This window comes from Tursiops truncatus, chromosome 12 (genome assembly GCF_011762595.2).
Source record: "Tursiops truncatus isolate mTurTru1 chromosome 12, mTurTru1.mat.Y, whole genome shotgun sequence".
In the NCBI taxonomy this organism is placed as follows: Eukaryota; Metazoa; Chordata; class Mammalia; order Artiodactyla; family Delphinidae; genus Tursiops; species Tursiops truncatus.
This window is the reverse complement of record NC_047045.1, coordinates 43679983-43699508: the sequence shown is the minus strand read 5'-3', so window position 1 is coordinate 43699508 and position 19526 is coordinate 43679983. Positions and strand designations below refer to the sequence as shown.

At 40.4% G+C, this 19526-nt stretch overlaps 2 long non-coding RNA genes across 2 annotated transcripts in view; one reads left to right on the top strand and one right to left on the bottom strand.

Annotated features, from left to right (window-relative positions):
* LOC141276015 (uncharacterized) overlaps positions 1–19526 on the top strand; it is a 1017885-nt gene that overhangs the window by 280737 nt on the left and 717622 nt on the right. Inside the window, exon 10 of the long non-coding RNA XR_012324788.1 lies at positions 4122–4250. This is a non-coding gene — a long non-coding RNA (uncharacterized lncRNA). The remainder of the gene's footprint in view (positions 1–4121; positions 4251–19526) is intronic.
* LOC141276016 (uncharacterized) lies at positions 12013–13056 on the bottom strand. Its single transcript, XR_012324789.1, has 3 exons — positions 12957–13056; positions 12568–12651; positions 12013–12082 (listed from the first exon to the last, which is right to left on the bottom strand). It is a non-coding gene; the product is annotated as an uncharacterized lncRNA (long non-coding RNA).

Here is a 19526-nt window from a genome sequence, read left to right as displayed (position 1 = left end):
ACTGAACTCTTAGCATCCCACTGCTGGTTTTTGTTTGTTTTTAAATAAAGTTATTCTTCACTTTACTGAGATGATACTACTGATTAGCCAGCAATATTAGGTACTTCAGGTTGTTTTCTGGAAGCGATGATGGGTTTACGTTGCCTACTCACATTTTTCAAACATGGTTCCCTGGCAGCTGTGGGCATTAATTTAAGTGAGGGTTTTCCAGGGTGTGGGGGCCAGTTTAGGGTCATGGAATAGGACAGCGATTTTGCAGCATATCAAAATCATGCAGGGAACTTAAAGTCTTGATATCTAGGTCATATCACATACCAATTAAATCCAAATTTCTGGGTGAGGGAACTTGGGATCTAGTTTATGGTTGTTGTTTAATCTATGTTCATGCGGGATTTGGACCTGTAGTTTTGTTTTCTTGTAATGTCTTTCTTTTTTTAAACAGCTTTACTGGATATCATTAACATACAGTAAGTTTTGACATATGTATTCCCTTATGAAACCATCACCACAATCAAGATAATGAACATATCCCTATGTTTCCTTATGCCCCTTTGTAAACTCTTCTTCCTGCCCCTTCCTGCCATTCCAGGCAACCACCCATCTGTTTTCTGTCACTATAGATTAGTCTGCGTTTCCTATAATTCTATAGAAATAAAATCGTATAGTACATACTCTGTTAGGTCTGGCTTCTTTTACCAGAGAGAGGTTGCATGTATTCATTCCTTATTTTCTTTTTCTTATTGCTAAGTAGTATTCCATTTTATGGAAAAACCATAATTTGCTTATCAATTCACTTATTGATGGACATCTGAGTTGTAGCTATTTCAAATAAAGCTGCTATGAGCAAGTCTTTGTAGAGGAATAGGCTTTCATTTTTCTTGCATAAATGTCTAGGAGTAAAATGGTTGGGTCATATGATAAGTGGATGTTTAAGTTTTAAGAATCTGACAAACTGTTTTCCAAAGTGGCTGTATCATTTTACATTTTTATCAGCAGTATAAGATTTCTAGTTCCTTCACATCCTTGCCAACAATTGATATGGTCACTCTTTTTACATTTTTAGTCATTTCTAATTGATTCATAGTGATAGCCCATTGTGCTTTTAATTTGTGCTTGCCTAATGACTAATGATGTTGAGCATATTTTCATGTGGTTATTTGCTAATCATATATATTCTTTGGTGGAGGGTCTGTTCACCTTTTTAAAAATTAGGTCATTTTTCCTCTTATTACTGAATCAATATAAACTGATTATATATGTGTGCATCTATTTCTGGACTATATCCTGTTACATTGATCTATTTGCCTATTTTTATGTCAATGCAACACGTCTTGATTACTATAGCTTTACAATAAGGCTTTAAACCTGGTAGTGTAATTCCTTCATCTTTATTCTTATTTTTTCAAAAATTTTGACTATTCTGGGTCTTTTGAATTTTCATATAAATTTTAGAGTCAGCTTGTCAAATTCGACAGAAAAAAAAGGCCTATTTTGACTGCATTATGTTGAACGTGTAGATCAAATTGGTATCTATATTAGTTCTAGTAGCTTTTTGGTAGATTCCACAGGATGTTCTACATAGAAATTGTCTCTTTGAATAAAGACAGTTTTACTTCTTTCCATATTCTCCCAATATTGATACTTTTGTCTCTTTTTTTCTTATCTTATTACACTAGTAAGAATCTTCAGGACAATGTTGAATAGGAATAATGGAAGTGGCTATCCTTGTCTTGTTTCTGATCTTAGGGGAAAAGCTTTCTGTCTTTTACCATTTAAATAAGATATTAACTGTAAATTTTTTGTAGATGCCTTATCTACAAAAAAGGGTAAGTTTTTATTTCAAAATACTTTCCCTTTCAATGCTTCCTTTGTATCATGGATTATTAGAGTGTATTTGGTTTCCAAATATTTGGGGATTTTCCAGATTTTTTTCTCTTAGTCGTTTCTCATTTAACTACAGTCTGGGAATAGAACAGATTTTGTATGATTTGAATCCCTTCAAATTTATTGAGACTTGTTTTATATGGTCTGTGTTAGTAAGTGGTCCATGGACACATTAAAAAAAAGTGAACGTATTCTGTGTTCACTTTTAGAATCTATGAGTGAGGGAACCAGACATCAGTGTTTTTTTTTTAATGCTCTCCAGATGATTTTAATGTGTAACCAACGTTGAGAACTAACGGACTAGACCATTGGTTCTCAAATTTAGCATGTATCAGAATCACCAAAGGGACTTGTTAAAACACAGATGCCGAGTAATACTCACAGAATTTCTGATCCAATAGTTCTGAGATTGAGCCCAAGATTTTGCATTTCTAAAAATTTCCCAGGTGATACTGATAATAATATTCTACAACAACATTTTAAGAATGACTGGACTAGATTCTTGATATTCAAAGTATAGACCAGAGACCAGCAGCATAAGCATCACCTGTGAGCTTATTAGCAATGTTGAATCTCTGGCCCACTCCATATCTACTCATCGTAATCTGCATTTTAGTGAAATCCTCTGGTCATTCATATACACATTAAATTTGTGACTCACTGGGCTAGAACACTGATTCTTATTCTGATTCAGTAGGTTTGAAGGGGGGCCCGAGATTCTGCATTGCTAACAAGCACCCAGGAGATGTCAGTGTTTTGGGTCTGTGATTCACACTAAAGTTGTGTTAAATAAGAAAAATTCAAAGGAGTGAATTTTAAAGATCTAATTGGCTTTGTTGAGCAAGGCATGAATCAGGCAGCATCCCATCTAGTGAGTAGTAAAGAGGTCTGCCAAGCTGTAGAAAATGTTCTTAAAGGTGGGAAGGGGGTGGAAAAGGACAGTATTAGCAAAGAATGCATTGTTTCAGGCAAGGTCACCCTCCTAAGGGCCTGTTGGGTGGATAACCTCACTAGTGCTGACCAGAAAATTTCAGGTTGACTGGTTCAAGGTTATATTCCTAGCGGGGTTGAGACAGTAATTAGGTACTAAGTCTTGGTCTGCTGATGTGGGCTTTAGCACAAGTGAGTCCATTTTGGGCCTGCTGTCTCCTTTTTAAGAGTAATAAGGGACAAGAATATCTACTGAATGTAATGCAGTGAAAGGAAGATAACAACAGCAGTGATACAAAACCCCTCCTTATAAGAGTTTAAAATTTCATGTAATCATGACTTGCTAGAGAATGTAACATGGAAGTGATTAACTAATGCATATAATTAGGTAGGAGGCTAATGAAGACTAAAGGAAAGTGATGTGGTGGGGATGATATTATAGGTTTTGAGTTTATGCTAAAAGCAAAGCTCATTTTAGTACGTGTGAAGAAGTGGGCTATGTAAATAACTACGAGTTTGGGATTAGGCTCAGAAATTTAGAAGTACAAGAGTTCTAAGTCATGATGTTTCAAGGTGTGGCCAAGCTTGTCTAGGGCAGAGGAGAGATGCACTCAGTTGGAACTGAGAAGTTGGTAGAAGTATGGGAACAGGTCATATCAATGACACACACACTGAAAGGATGAAGGTCGTGTTAGCTGACGGACAGGAGTCAGGTTCACAGATCACGTAGCAGGGATTTTCAATCCCGAGTACAAGTTAGAATAACCTGGGAGCTTAAAAAATTACATGCACATGTCCATACTAACATAAATAAAATTAAATGACTAGTTAAACAAATGGGGGAAGAAGGGATAGTATTCTCTTACAAAAGAATTCAATTAATAAGTGTGGGAGGAAAGAGGGAGATAGAAAGTAACCATCTGAACACCACAGTAAGAATTGTTGCAGGCAAGATCCAGGGACACCTGCTGAAGTTAGTTGACTTGTTTGTGGAGAAAGAGGATATTTGCATAGACTCAAAGTGTTTTCTTCAAGAAATGTATTAATTACGAAAGTGAAACTAGTAGTATTACAGTGGGGACACCCAGCAGATACCACCTCAATCAAGTGACCAAGATTACCACCACCAGAAATAAGATATGTCAACATAATGTACCTGTTAATATCATGTACTGAGAAGGGCCGGCCACTTCTGTGGAATTCTGGCAAAAAGTGAAAGCCTTAATTGAATAATCATAAAACAAAATGCTCCCAAATTGAGGTATATTCTACAAGTTAACTGATCAGTACTCCTTAAAAATGTTAAGGTCATGAAAGCCAAGGAGAGAATGGGAACTGCCACTGACCCGAGGAGGCCGAGGAGGCATGACAGCTAAATGCAATGCGGAATCCTGGATTGAATTCTGGAACAAATAAAGGACATTCCTGCAAAACCGGTAAATCTGATTCACATCTGTAGTTTGATTAAAGGTTTGGTGCCAATATTCATTTCTTAGTTTTGAAAATTATACTACAGATTTGTAAGATGCTAACATTTGGGGAGGCTGTTCTACTTTTGCAATTTTTTTTTTTTTTCGGTATGCGGGCCTCTCACTGTTGTGGCCTCTCCCGTTGCGGAGCACAGGCTCCAGACGCGCAGGCTCAGCGGCCATGGCTCACGGGCCCAGCCGCTCCGCGGCACGCGGGACCCTCCCGGACCGGGGCACGAACCCGCGTCTCCTGCATCGGCAGGCGGACTCTCAACCACTGCGCCACCAGGGAAGCCCTACTTTTGCAATTTTATGTTTAAGTCTAAACTTATTTCAAGATAAAAAGCTAAAAAAGTGTTTTAAAAAATATGGTTGCTTAAGTCCCATCACAGACCAATTAAATTAGGATTTCTGGGGTTAAGACTTGGAATTTTTTAAGATCTTCAATATGCCTCAGGATTGAGAACCACTGATTTAGGTTACCAAAACAGTAGTCCTTGGAAGGTTTAAAAAGCCCTGGTATTCAGCTTTCTTTTATTTTTTATTATTTTTAATTTTTTAAAAATTTATTTTATTTATTTTTGGCTGTGTTGCATCTTTGTTGCTGCACGCGGACTTTCTCTAGTTGTGGTGCGTGGGGGCTACTCTTCGTTGTGGTGTGCAGGTTTCTCATTGCGGTGGCTTTTCCTGTTGTGGAGCGTGGGCTCTAGGCACGCAGGCTTCAGTAGCTGTGGCACACGGACTTGAGTAGTTGTGGCGCACGGGTTTAGTTGCTCCGCAGCATGTGGGATCTTCCTGGACCAGGGCTCGAACCCATGTCCCCTGCATTGGCAGGCAGATTCTTAACCACTGTGCCACCAGGGAAGCCCCCAGCTTTCATTTAAATAAGCAGTATATACTTACACATCTTTTAAGGCTTCAAAAGCAATGCTTTTACTAGAAAAAGAAAGAATAAAATCATCAAACATTTGTTAAGCATCTTCCATGTTCTAGCCTTGGCAGATGAAACCATGACTAAAGCTCCATTCCTGCCACTGAGACCGTTTATAGTTCAGCAGGAGAGAGAGACAAGGAAACAAAGATGTTCACAACCTGTTATATGTGAACCACATACAGGGCGAGTGGGACGGGAAACATGGGGTATGCTATTCCTTCTGGGTGAAAAGTGAGTTTTAGAAATGCCCAAACCCTTAGATTCGAGGTTCCACTGGAAAGATCATGAATTCATCTTAGAGTTACTCAAGTGTTTCTAGTCTGCCTGGGAAAAGGATAACGCAAAGCAAGAGAACTTCAGAGCGGTGGAAAAACGATAATGACTTGCACATTGCCAAAGGGGTAGAGAAGCTTTTAATTGACCTTTGTATTGTCAGTAACCTAGCGATTCATTATTTTATAGTTAGTAGAATGGAGCTCTATTTGGAAAATTTGTTTGAATTGATGGTGTCAAAATACTAACCAAGCCATGTCTTAGAACCAAATTCATTAGTTGAATTATTCATAGAGATGTCTCAGTCCCAGTGAAACAGTGTCCAACCCATTAAAAAATGTTTAAATTTCATCTGTGCCATCCAGGTAAAAATAAACAAAATATCTGTGGACACCCCCAAACCCCCAAACAAAACCAAAACCAGAAATGTTTGCTTTAAACTAACTAATTAAATCTTGTATTTTCAAATGCTTTACATTTCAGCCAGGATTTTTAAAGGGTAATGTAAGTTCAGAAGTTTTCTTTTGCATGGTGGGCAGTTCGTAAGCAAACAGGTGGGGGGATTATTTCCTGATAATAGATGAACTGAAACGTGGCAGTTTTAGACAGGTCCTCACGTTCTTTGACATTCCTCCCATGGGGAGGTGGGATCTATGTCCTCTCCTGTGGAATCTGGGTTATCCATAGTAACTAGCTTCTAAGCAACAGATTGCAGTGGAAACAACACTGGGGAACTTCTGAAGCTTGCTCAGAAAAAGCCACACAACTTCTTCCAGTTTTTCTTAGGAAGCTCACTCTGGGGGAAGTAGCTGCTATGTGGTCCAGCCCCGAGACTGCCGTGTGGGAGAAGCCATGTGTTGGCACTCTGGTTGTCCCCAGCTCAATGCTTAGCTGCCGGCCTTGTGAGGGGGACATCTTGGATGGCCGGCCCAGTAGAGCCTTCGGTTGATCCCAGCCCACATCTCACTGCCACCTCCTGAGACAACCCAATTGAGAACCGCCCAGACAAGCCCTTCCTACATCTTTGATCCACAAAATACTGCCTCAAATGAAACAGTTGTTTTAAGGCACTAAGATCTGTAATCATTTGTGACGTAGTGCGTGTAAATAGAAGAGTATCAGAAAATTTATATGAAATCACCTACTGATTTATTTATTCATTTATGGATTTCTGGAACAATTTGTAGATTGGAAGGTTTTTACCAGTTAGGGTCACACACAGTCCATAAAAATTGATTTACTCTACTGTCCAATTTTTGTCTAATTTTAATCATGCATTCTAGATTTTACATGCATTTATCTAAAAGCAGTCACTGATTAATTGTATTATTAGTGCGGAGGATTCATGGTTTATGCTCAGAAGGATAGCTGCTGCCAGGGAGGAAACAGGTTTCAGTGGGCTGGAGACATAGGCCCCAGTTTTTCCAGCTCCAGCCACCTGTTTCCACCCAGTTAAAACAGCCTGTATGCAGAGATTTTGGAAGTAGTCATTAGGAAAGAAAATAAACTACACTCATTTTGAAAACTCAATTTTATGGAGAGAAAAAAATTTGGAGGGCCAATTTAGGGTATAGTCATGAAAGCAATTTTCAAATGATTTAGGATTTCTCAGTGGAGAATTTTTTATCCAAATGGTGAAACATTTGGCACTGCTGACTGCAGCAAGAATATGAAGCTGCTTTGAGAAAGGAGCTTGGTGAGGGCTGATTTCATGAAGCTACATTGTTGAAAGTGATATAGTCTAAGTCACTATGCATATATGGCTTATAAACCTTCTGTTCTGGGGAGTAAGTCCTCTAAGCAAGTCACAGCATATAGGGCTGCATACAAAATTGAATGAATTCACTGTTGTATGAAAATGTCTCTGTAACTGAGTTATTATAACTACTATACCCTATGAATTTAGAAACCGTACTAATTTTCTGAAACTTACAAACTCCTGCCTTTGTTATTTGTCCTTTTTTTCTTTACTCTAATTAAACTAATTAGAAAAAGTAAACTAAAAATGGGGGAATCTGGGAAAGGAGAAGGAAGAGGGATGCTCAACCATTTACCTGAGAAAGAGAAAAAATAAGGTGTGAGATAATATTATCGATTTAATTTTTAGTTAACACATTAGAGTTCTGAGGAGAATGTGGGTGCTTTATATTACTAGGTTTCTCAGTCTTCTTTTTGGTAACGTTTCAAGTGTTTTGTCTTTTGAATCAGAATCCTTAAAGTTATGTAAATGATTTATTGAATGGGCGAATGGGTGGGACCTGAGGGTATAAATCAGGAAAACTTTTTTCCTCCTACTGCCTTTTAGAGTTCCCTTCCCAGGAACCAGAGATCCCATTGCTTTTATAGTTGCTTTTAGGTATTAGAACAGTCTTTTTTTTTTTCTTTTTTTCCCAGCTATGAAAAAAATTTAATTAAAAAAAATTAAGCTGGCACTAAATTCGGAGCAGTATCACTTCTCCCTAACTAAGGCCTAACCCAGGCATGGCCTCTGCTTTCCCAGGCATCAGAGGAAAGGAGCAAAGGGCCCCCTGCCTGACTGTTGTGCCCTGGTCCAGCTGTCATCCCTCTTTATGGTGGATGCCCAACGCTTGCTTTCCTGCTAGGTGCATTGGTGGGTTCTTCGGGGAGGCCCCTCAGGGGATGTCCACAGTGCAAATCCCTCACAGGTGAGGCTTCCTCTGGGTCAGTTCTCTGAACCTTCCTCCTCTCCTGCTTCAGAGGTACACCTCTGTAGTTCCCTCCACCCTGTGGACTGCCCTCTCCGCTGGGATCCTTTCAAGATGGCTAGAGCCTGGGTCCCTCCTGCAACTTTCTCTTGGCCTAAAGGAAAACTCTGGAAGTGTAGGTTACCCCCCACTGCTGCCTTCTTTCCTCATCCTCTGTTCTAGTTTCCTCCAACCAGCCTCCCATCCTCAGACTTCTCTAAGGAGAGGCAGCCATCAGTCTCTCTCTTCAGGTGTAGCCCCAAAGTCCTGGAGACACTTGTCAGCATGTCACATTTTCCCAAGTCTTCTCTGAAGGACAAGCCTCCGAGATTCTGCAGCTCTGTACATATCCAGCTGGAGGCTGAGGTACCAGACACTTAGAGAAGATAATTCCAATCTCAAAGAGAGTTTCTCTCAGGGCTTGAGGTGTGTGTGTGTGTGTGTGTGTGTGTGTGTGTGTGTGTGAAAGGAAGCATCCCAACAGGAGGTGAGAGAAAACATTAAGCTCTCTTCATTCCTACCAGTGTCTTTCAAGAAAAATCTCCTCTATTGCATCTTCAGCTCCTCCAGGCTGATGGACTCTGTAGTTGAAGAAAGCAGTTTGACCACTTCTTAGTTAAGTTCTGTGGGGATGTGTCTAGGACCTCTTTTTCTAAATGGGGAAGGGGATAATACTCCACTTTGGTCCTTAGATTTGAAGCTTTCGGATTTGAAGCCAAACTTCTGAAACAATAGGAAAATCTTCATTCCGTATCTTGTTACATTTGAACTTGGACATACTCTAAGAGCGATAGTGAGCAACACAGTTGGAGGGCAATTCTCAGATTTCAGCTTTGGAATTATTTCTACGTGATTGAAGCCCAGAGTAATCTATCCTCCACTTCCTTTTCTATGACCCTTTCAATGTGTGAATTCTGTGAGACTCTTCAGTTCATTGCCATAAGAATACGGCCCCTCCCTGCCTTGCCTTTTCTCTTTTTTCCTAAATTCCTTCCATCCTCCCTCCCTTTTTCCTTCTTCCTCTTCTCCCGTCTACCCTATTTGTGTCCCACCTCTTTCTTCTCCGGTCTCTCTTTTCCTGATATTTTCTTCCAACAGCAACTGAAGTATTTTACAGTGAGATATAAATTATAAGTAGTTCAGGAAAGAGAAAGCAAGCTAGAGCGATATGTAATACAGAGCTAAGAACAAACCAAATGTAAAAACACATTCCATAAAAGCCTACATAGTATGTACAAAAGGACCGGGAATCTGATACTAATTGGTATCCTAGCAGCCGAGAAGAAAGAGAACGCTGCTTGATCACTTATATAACTTAGAGAGTCCATGACATAGAGAAACTAAATGGACAGAAAAAACTTAACTATTGCTTGTAATAAGGACAGAGAGGAATTTCTCCTGAGGGTGTAAAGTTATGAACAAAAAACCCAACAAACGACCTCTTAGTAGACACAAGAATGAGTTTTGGGGGCTACTTCATGGAGCACCCCTGGGTGTGAGCAGATGGCATCTTGCCAAAGCTCTGTTTGGTAACAACAATCTGATGAGCCCTGGTCACTGCTCTGCCTCTTTTTGTCTGCTCCGCAGAGAAGAGTGTGACTTATAAAGCTCAGGAGAGGACGTGAAGTTTCCTTCACTAGGCTGGAAGCAGCCTCGTTTGACCTAGTTCCACCTACGTGGAATGTAAGCTTACTGGGAGTCATCCTCCTCCCAGAGAGGAAGCAAATACTGCCTAGAAAATTAATTGAGTTCCAGAGAATATAAATTGTGTTAGTATGTTTTCATATGCAGTCTTTGCAGGCTCAGCGGCCATGGCTCACGGGCCCAGCCGCTCCGCGGCATGTGGGATCTTCCTGGACCGGGGCATGAACCCGTGTCCCCTGCATCGGCAGGCGGACTCTCAACCACTGCGCCACCAGGGAAGCCCTCATATGCAGTCTTTAATTAGCACCAGCGCACTAGGGCAGTAAACAATTCCCTGAGTCTAGCTGGCCTTCCTGGGGTGTGGAAAGGCCAGTTTCCAGCCTAGAGCATACCGCTTGCTAACATCTAATTGTGGACCTGAAGATGGTAGGAATATAAAACTACTGTTGCCCTCCATTTGAGTCTAAAGAATATACTTCAAATTTGATAACATCAAGAAGACTTTCCAAGAAATGAAGTATGTTTTCTATGGCAGCTGTTAGACAAGAGCCAGTTTCTAAAATATTTTAGGTGTTTTGTAAGTCTCCGTCGGAAGTCCCAGAGCCCTGAATTCCTAAGGGCAGTATCTTAATCTGACAATTCATTGGTGGTGTCTCTTTTCTTGGTGTTCCTGACCTGTTCCCTAGTCTTTGTTGGAAAAGAGATTCTGACTCTTGGGCAGGACTTTTCAAAACATCTGTGGCAAGGACTAGTGTATTCCCCCCTCCCTTCCCATCTGTCACGGAGTCCACTTTTTATAAAATACAATGCAAATGACTAGAAAATAGATCATGTATTTGAATATTGTGGCAACGTCAAATTGTTAAAAACATTTCTGTATGCTCAGTCTCAGTTTCTGTGTCTCTCTCTTTGAGGGTTGGTAACAGTTTGTAGATGGGCTTACAGTATCTGGGCTCTTCTTTGAGGAGACAGCTCCGAGGTACCTGATGCCATTCAAAGTCGAATTCTAGTTGGTATGTGATCAAGCTGAGAGGCTGTTTGGCTTAATATCTTCTGACAGTTTTAACTCACTTTCCTGTCCCTTTAAAAGGTATTTTGCTGACCTAGCAGATGAGAAGATGCAGGGCACCCACCTGGGCCAGTGCTGGCAATAGAATGAGCAGGGCTCAGTGCAAAATGAAAATACGGGGCTCCTTCTTCAGAAGTTATTAAGAATTTCACGACAGCGATGGCAGAGAATTAAATCAAGTTTCAGGGCCCTTCTGAGGGTAGGGCTCTGTGCAGTTGCAAAGGTTGCATACCTATGATCCTGTCCCTGACTGGGCTCCTTAAATTGCTCCATTGAACTTTAATACCCGAGAGCAAGACGCCGTGTGCCTGCAGTGCCAGGTGCTCTAGGAGGCATCCCTGTGGAACGCATTCTGGAGTCTACTGAGGCCCATGTGGTATCAGTGTTCAAAGATGTTGCACCTGCTGCTGCTGACACAGTTGTCCCTTGACATGTGTGCATATGACCTAAGAAAAACCGTGAACAACAGTCCTTTTCACGCTGCGCTCAGGTGAAGCCAGGTGTGTGTGAGGGACTATTGTTAATGTAATTCCAGCTTCTCAGCCCTTTAGAGGGCGTTTACTTAAAACTGCCTTTCGGTTTTCTCTGGTTTCTGAATGCCAGGGCGACAAGGGTAAATAAAAATAATCACCTTGGTGGCAAGTGTCAGGATTATTCTTCGGGAACAAACTGTTTTTTTTTTTTTTTCCTTTCTTTATAAAAAAGGTTAAGTGGCCCAATAGAGTGTGAGAAGGAGGCCCTAGGTTCTTTCAGAAGGTTCAGTCTGGAAGGTGAGAACAGAAAAAAAGGAAGGCCTTTTAGGTACCCTGGTGTTTACAATTCAGTCTTAAGTTGTTTTAATAGCTGTAAGGCAGACTTGTTCCATCCTCTAATAAAGGATAAATAAAGTCTGCTACATAAATGTTTTGTGTGACCTTGTTTTTCTTTTCTCTCTCTTTTTTTTTTTTTTTTTGGTAAATCAAATAAAGAGGTTATTTCATTCAAGGTCTATGAGGTGCAAAACAGAAACAGCCCTGCAGGACAGGGCTGCAAAACTTAATGGACAAGAACTTGGGCTCTGGAGCCAAACTGCCTGGGCTTGGATCTTAGCAACAACACTTACCAGCTCTGTTAATCTCGGGAAGTTATTATCTTCTCTGTACTTCAGTTTCCTCTGATAATAGTAATAGTCCCCCTAAGGTTGTTGTGAATATTAAACACGGTATTATCTGTACGGCTCAGAGAACAGTGCCCAGTTTGGTAAGTGTGTTAGCTATTACTATTAATCCGTAAGCTACGTTAATTTCACGAGTACCGTAAGACTGTGAGTCCACTGGAAAGGCACAGTAATCTCAGGAGGGCATTGGGTCACGGGGGCTTAAATCAGTCTGATCTGAATCTTAAGAGTCCAGGTAACAGCAGTGGCCTTCTTGATGAGGCCATGCACCCATCTGAAGGTCCCGTCTTTGATCCCTACCATTCATTCTGTTGTCCCTGGTCTTCCCTCCTTCATTGCATCATTACTCCTTTTAGCTGTAGAAAATACCCTGTTTGGGTCTCCACAGCTAGGCTACATGACTTAATTTCATTTCCCTACGTAGTTTGTTTCTTTAATGTGTCTTTACAACATTCCCCTTAGCTGTTTGGCACCACCTCTCCCTTCCCCAATAACTTGAGTACCTGTTTAAGAGCTCTGACGTTATTCACCTGCTCTCAACACCTTGTCCAGGGAGGCTGGTTCATCATCACTCTCACACTGCACCCCTGCCGAGGAGAGGACATCATCCGTGGCCTATGGTGCTAGACAGTAAGAAACCTGCGTGGAGCTGCCTCAGGGTCCACAGGTTACTAACAATGAAAGGCATATAAACACTTCCCCTCAATAAAGAATTTAAGAGCAGTTGACAGAATCGAAGTTCACTTGTCCCAACATAGTTTTTTAATTATGCTCATGAACCATTTCATGAACTATGCTACCATATCATGGTAGCAATGATAACGATAATAAGCTAGTATTTATTGGGCACATATACGCCAGGCTTTGTTCTAAGTATTTTATATGTACTCACTCATTAATTACCATAGGAATCTTGTGAAGTAGGTATTGTTTTTCCATTTTTACAGATGATTGAACTCTTGATCCTTGGTCCCATGTTTGTGGAAGAAAAGTGCTGGATCTCTGTGGTCCCTTTCAACTCAGAGTAAGAATGATTTGGCTAGGGAACGCAGTAACGTTGAAGTCTAAAGCAATGGTCCTTGAACTTTGGTGTGCATCAGAATTACCTGGAGGGCTTGTTGAAAAACAGATTGTCAGGCTCCAGCACCAGAGTTTTTGATTCAGTGGGTCTGAGTAGTGCCTGAAATTCAAGTTCCTAGGTGATGCTGATGCTGTGTTGGGCTGAATAATGTGAGGTTGTGATGTCATTATTCAGGACTGGCGAGAACTAAGGCAGAATTCTATGGCTATGGGATCACCTCTCATAAATAAGTAAGCTGCAAGGCCAGTTATATATGTACATACATACATATTTAAATATGTCTCTATCCCACTGGAATGAGAAAAACATCTTTTACTTCTCTTAAAAGCTAGAGAGTACATTTATTTGTGTCATGCCAATCTACTTAAAAAAGAAAAATAACCAACTGTTTTTTAGAGCAATTTTAGGTTCACAGCAAAACTGAGTGGAAAGTACAGAATTCCCATAAAACTGCTGCCCCCAACACATGTATCCTCCCCTACCATCAACGTCCCTCACCAGAGTGGGATATTGGTTACTACTGATGAACCTACGTTGACACATCATTATCACCCACAGTCCATAGTTTACATTCGGGTTCACTCTTGGTGTTGTACGTTCTATAGGTTTTGATGAAAGTATAATGATACGTATCCAAAATCCCACTTTAAAAAAATTATTTTTAGCTATTACTAAGCAAACAAATTTTCACACTTTGCTTTGCTTTTACGGAATCTTCCTCGTAGTTTTCCTCAGAGGTAAAATAATATTCATTTTGCTGAAAGGATCCATCTGTTCCTTGACTCCCACTTCCCCACCTCCACCCTCCCAACCACACACACTCACATACTTCTATTTTTTAGAAAGTTAAGGAAGGGGCAATAAAAATATCGTATTGGCTAATTTAATTTTTTTTTCAGAGTTAGGAATTTCCCAGTAAAAGAAGCTCTGCTTCAGATTTCAATGGCAAATCAGCCGTGGGATTATTGGATTAATGTAAAAAGCTTTCTCAAAAAGAAAAAGAAAATCCACTCATTTTCTTCTGAGTGAATGTGTCTGTGATTTCAGTGACCCCAGCAGTGCAGTGTGAAACAGCCAGCACACAAATGGATGGTAACAGCTGTACTGTAACACCAGGGAAGACAGTAATTGTACGTGCAGTGCACAGTTCTGAAAAGCTTGTCTATATGTGATTCCCTTTATTGTAGGTCATAGGGATGTCTTTTCAACAACGCTTCACTTCAATATATTAGCAATATTTAAAAGGCACTGTGTTATGGTAGAAAGAACTGTGTAGGTTTTTGATTCCATTCTGTTTGAGTTTGAATCTTGGCTCTAAAACTTGGGCAGGTTCTTCATTCTCTCAGAGACCTTTGAAATGGTGGCGATGGAGGACAAAACCTATCTTCTCAGGTTACTGGGAAGCTTAGCAAAGGGCTATTAAAAATGCCAGTAAGTGAGCACTACATTAAAACAACCATTCAAAATTCCACAAAGAAAATTATTCATAAGTCAATTCAGACATTCATTCATTCATTCATTTTTATTGAGCATTTGTGTAAGTGCTCCATGTGAGGCACTGAAGAGTATCAATGGCTCTTTTTTTTTTTTTTTTTTTTGCGATACGTGGGCCTATCACTGTTGTGGCCTCTCCCGTTGTGGAGCACAGGCTCCAGACGCACAGGCTCAGCAGCCATGGCTCACGGGCCCAGCCGCTCCGTGGCATGTGGGATCTTCCCGGACCGGGGCACGAACCCGTGTCCCCTGCATCGGCAGGTGGACTCTCAACCACTGCGCCACCAGGGAAGCCCTCAATGGCTCTTTTTTTTATTATTGTTTCCTTCTCCATAATGATTTCACTAGGCAAGATATCAACATGAACTATTTTATTTTTATTTATTTACTTATTTATTTAATTTTATTTTTTACATCTTTATTGGAGTATCATTGCTTTACAATGGTGTGTTAGTTTCTGCTTTATAACAAAGTGAATCAGTTACACATATACACATGTTCCCATATCTCTTCCCTCTTGCGTCTCCCTTCCTCCCTCCCACCCACGCCATCCCACCCCTCTAGGTGGTCACAAAGCACTGAGCTGATCTCCCTGTGCTATGTGGCTGCTTCCCACTAGCTATCCATTCTACATTTGGTAGTGTATATATGTCCATGCCACTCTCTCGCTTCGTCACAGCTTACCCTTCCCCCTCCCCATATCCTCAAGTCCATTCTCTAGTAGGTCTGTGTCTTTATTCCTGTCTTACCCCTAGGTTCTTCATGACATTTTTTATTTTTCTTAGATTCCATATATATGTGTTAGCATACGGTATTTGTCTTTCTCTTTCTGACTTACTTCACTCTGTATGACAGACTCTAGGTCCATCCACCTCATTACAAATAGCTCAATTTCGTTTCTTTTTATGGCTGAGTAATATTCCATTGTATATATGTGCCACATGTTCTTTATCCATTCATCCGATGAAGGACACTTAGGTTGTTTCCACCTCTGGGCTATTGTAAATAGAATTGCAATGAACATTGTGGTACATGACTCTTTTTGAATTATGATTTTCTCAGGGTATATGCCCAGTAGTGGGATTGCTGGGTCATATGGTAGTTCTATTTGTAGTTTTTTAAGTAATCTCCATACTGTTTTCCATAGTGGCTATACCAGTTCACATTCCCACCAGCAGTACAAGAGTGTTCCCTTTTCTCCACACCCTCTCCAGCATTTATTGTTTCTAAATTTTTTGATGATGGCCATTCTGACTGGTGTGAGATGATATCTCATTGTAGTTTTGATTTGCATTTCTCTAACGATTAATGATGTTGAGCATTCTTTCATGTGTTTGTTGGCAGTCTGTATATCTTCTTTGGAGAAATGTCTATTTAGGTCTTCTGCCCATTTTTGGATTGGGTTGTTAGTTTTTTTGTTATTAAGCTGCATGTGCTGCTTATAAATTTTGGAGATTAATCCTTTGTCAGTTGCTTCATTTGCAAATATTTTCTCCCATTCTGAGGGTTGTCTTTTGGTCTTGTTTATGGTTTCCTTTGCTGTGCAAAAGCCTTGAAGTTTCATTAGGTCCCATTTGTTTATTTTTGTTTTTATTTCCATTTCTCTGGAAGGTGGGTCAGAAAGGATCTTGCTGTGATTTATGTCATAGAGTGTTCTGCCTATGTTTTCCTCTAAGAGTTTGATAGTTTCTGGCCTGACATTTAGGTCTTTAATGCATTTTGAGCTTATTTTTGTGTATGGTGTTAGGGAGTGATCTAATCTCATACTTTTACATGTACCTGTCCAGTTTTCCCAGCACCACTTATTGAAGAGGCTATCCTTTCTCCACTGTACATTCCTGCCTCCTTTATCAAAGATAAGGTGACCATATGTGCGTGGGTTTATCTCTGGGCTTTCTATCCTGTTCCATTGATCCATCTTTCTGTTTTTGTGCAAGTACCATACAACATGAACTATTTTAGATGGTTATAAAAATATAGGTATAGTATAATATTTACTTTTTTTTAAAAGTTAGAGAAATAAGAACCATCTCTAAATGTTAAAGTGATTTTTATAGGGAAGTGAAATTAGGTATGTCCTATGTTTTCTTCTTTATGTTTATTTACATTTTCTAAACACTTTTACAAGTTTAAATGATCTGCAGATAATAAAAAGGACAACAATTTTTATTAAAAATTTTCAAGGGAGTTTGGCTAATTCTGAGAATCATCATTACAATAATCATTAATTGGTTCCCACTGTGCATTATAAATTGGAGGGCAGAGGGAGGAATAAGAAACAAAACCTGTGCTTAAGTGTCTTTTAACAAAGTTATAAAGGGTGGTTCTTCTTTTATATTTTTAATAGGGTCATATTTTTAATAGGGTTATGTCATGAATCCGTTGTATTATTATTATTTTTGTTGCTTGCCACATCTAATTTGATCAATGATATCCTGCTGTCTTTTCAAATTTCCAAAAGACAAAGGATAAGGCTTAAAGTTTAGAAATAAGGGACCAAAATACTGAGAAATAATAACACACAGCTTGCCTAGGAGAAGAAGAAATTCTCTTTAGAAAAAAGATTTTAGAAACCTTCCTCACGCTCCAAAGTTAAATATATGTTTGCTCTCTTTGGGCAAAGACTTTTTAAAACTTAGTTTCATTTCATTTCTTTCTGATTCTGGTCTAACTATACCTCACACTGGCTCTAATTACCCAGGTTAATGTAAACACTGATAGACTTGTCCTTTCTGAGAGTATTTACCATGTCACCGATAAAGTCATTTACCATGTCTGAGTGATTGTGGGAAGATATCCAAAGTAGACCAAAGATGACATTGTGTTAGAGATCTCCTCTATTACCAAATCTGTGACCAATGGAAGGTTGTCCTTTCTAGAAAGTATCTTTGCTGTTTCTGACAAGTTGTCAGATGTCAGTTGCTCTGAGATCACAAACATAGAAACGACCTGAATTTAACAAAAACATTTTCTTAGGTGTAAACGAATTCAGCAGTCAGATTCACATAATAGTTCAGAATGTCGAGGTGCATCCAGGGATTGGGAAGCCTGGGCAGAGCTGTGGATTCTGAAGAAAAATGTCATAGTTGTGGTATTTAGCCACAGCGGGGATATTCCTACCTACTCATGATATTGGACACCTGAATCGCCTGCTTTGTCAGTGCTGCAAAGGCCTCAGAATTTATATTTGTAGTTTGAGAACTGAGAAGGCTTGATAACATACTTTTATCATACTTTTTTCCCAGCGTGAAACCAAATTATACTTCAAGGGCTTATACCAGCAAAAATAATATTTCTTTTTCAATGTTAAGTCAGATCATTATCATAGCTGTCAGGCCTGAAGTGAAAAAAAAATTACATAAGGTATTATTACATTTTTTAAGAGAAAAAAATGTAATGAATACTATTTACTCACCAATTCCCTATCTTTGAAGAAAAATTTTATATAAAAGGTATGATTCTTATCAAATTAAAGTGGTTTTATTATGGATTTGATTAGTCAATTAAAAAAAGGAAAATATATTCCATGTAATGCATATATGCTTATGATTGGTAAAATGCGGTTTCATGTAAAATGGTCAGCAGATGGTTAGTTAAGTCATTCATGGTGGACAGATGCGGGTGGTATGGTGAACATCCATGCCCTGGGCTCAGGGATGCAGTTGACAAGGGAGCAGTGATGGTTCTAACACTGGGTGCTGGACAAGCTCAAGGCCTACGTACCTCAATGCAATTTATTCCGCACTTTTGAGGCTTTCTGGGCCAGGCTCCCACTTTATTCGGTGTATAGCACCACGGACGCAAACCTCTACCCTCAACGGGTCCACAGCACAGTGGAGATAGTCAGATATCAGCCCCCAATAGAGACTACTGTGGGAGCCTTGAGTGGGGGGTCTTAATGTCCCTCGCTGGTGGCCAGAGGTTTTGTTTTTGGTGTTTTGTTTTTTTGTTTTTAATAGAGAGGATCCTGAGGCTTAGAGGAGTCATGTAAACAGAAGTAACAACGTTGGGATTTGGAGCCCATGTCCTTTGCCCATACTATGTCAACTCCCTTGGGGGTGGGAACGTCTTGCTGAGGCATTAGATGGAAGCAGTGGGACAGAGATTGATTGAAAAGATTTATAAGGGATAAGATGGGGTGACCGATTGAATGCTGAGTGTGACTTAAGGAATCAGTTGGGATGACTCTTGGGTGGAACTCTGGCTTGAGCAAGTAGGAAGATAGTGACACCAGTTACCAAGAAGGGGAAACAGTGGGTAAGAAATGGAGCAGGAAACGTAGTGTTGTCAGTTTTAGATCTGTTGTGTTCCTACTGCTTATGAGTCTAGCTGATACTTAAAGCCTACAGGAGAGGAGTGTGAACAGGCAAATGGGTTTTGGAAGTCTTTGGCACACAGTTGGTGGTTCAAACTGTGGTGGTGGTGTGTGAAGATGGCATCTCCCAGGGAGAATGTGTGGGGAATGAAGTGGTTTGGAGCGAGGAACCTGAGAAACACAGGAATGGGAAGAGGAATGGCAGACAAAATTGAGTTAGAGGAGAAATGATCTATAGAAGAGATAGAGAACTAAAAGCACAGTGGTATAGAACTGAGGGACATTGGCTTCAAGAATGGTGATGACCTCCCTGGTGGCGCAGTGGTGGAGAGTCTGCCTGCCGATGCAGGGGACACGGGTTCGTGCCCTGGTCCGGGAGGATCCCACATGCCACGGAGCGGCTGGGCCTGTGAGCCATGGCCACTGAGCCTGCGCGTCCGGAGCCTGTGCTCCACAACGGGAGAGGCCACGACAGTGAGAGGCCCACGTACCAAAAAAACCGGGGAAAGAATGGTGATGATTGGTAATAAAGGCTCACAGTTGCCTGTTGTGTGTCGAGCACTGTTCTAGAC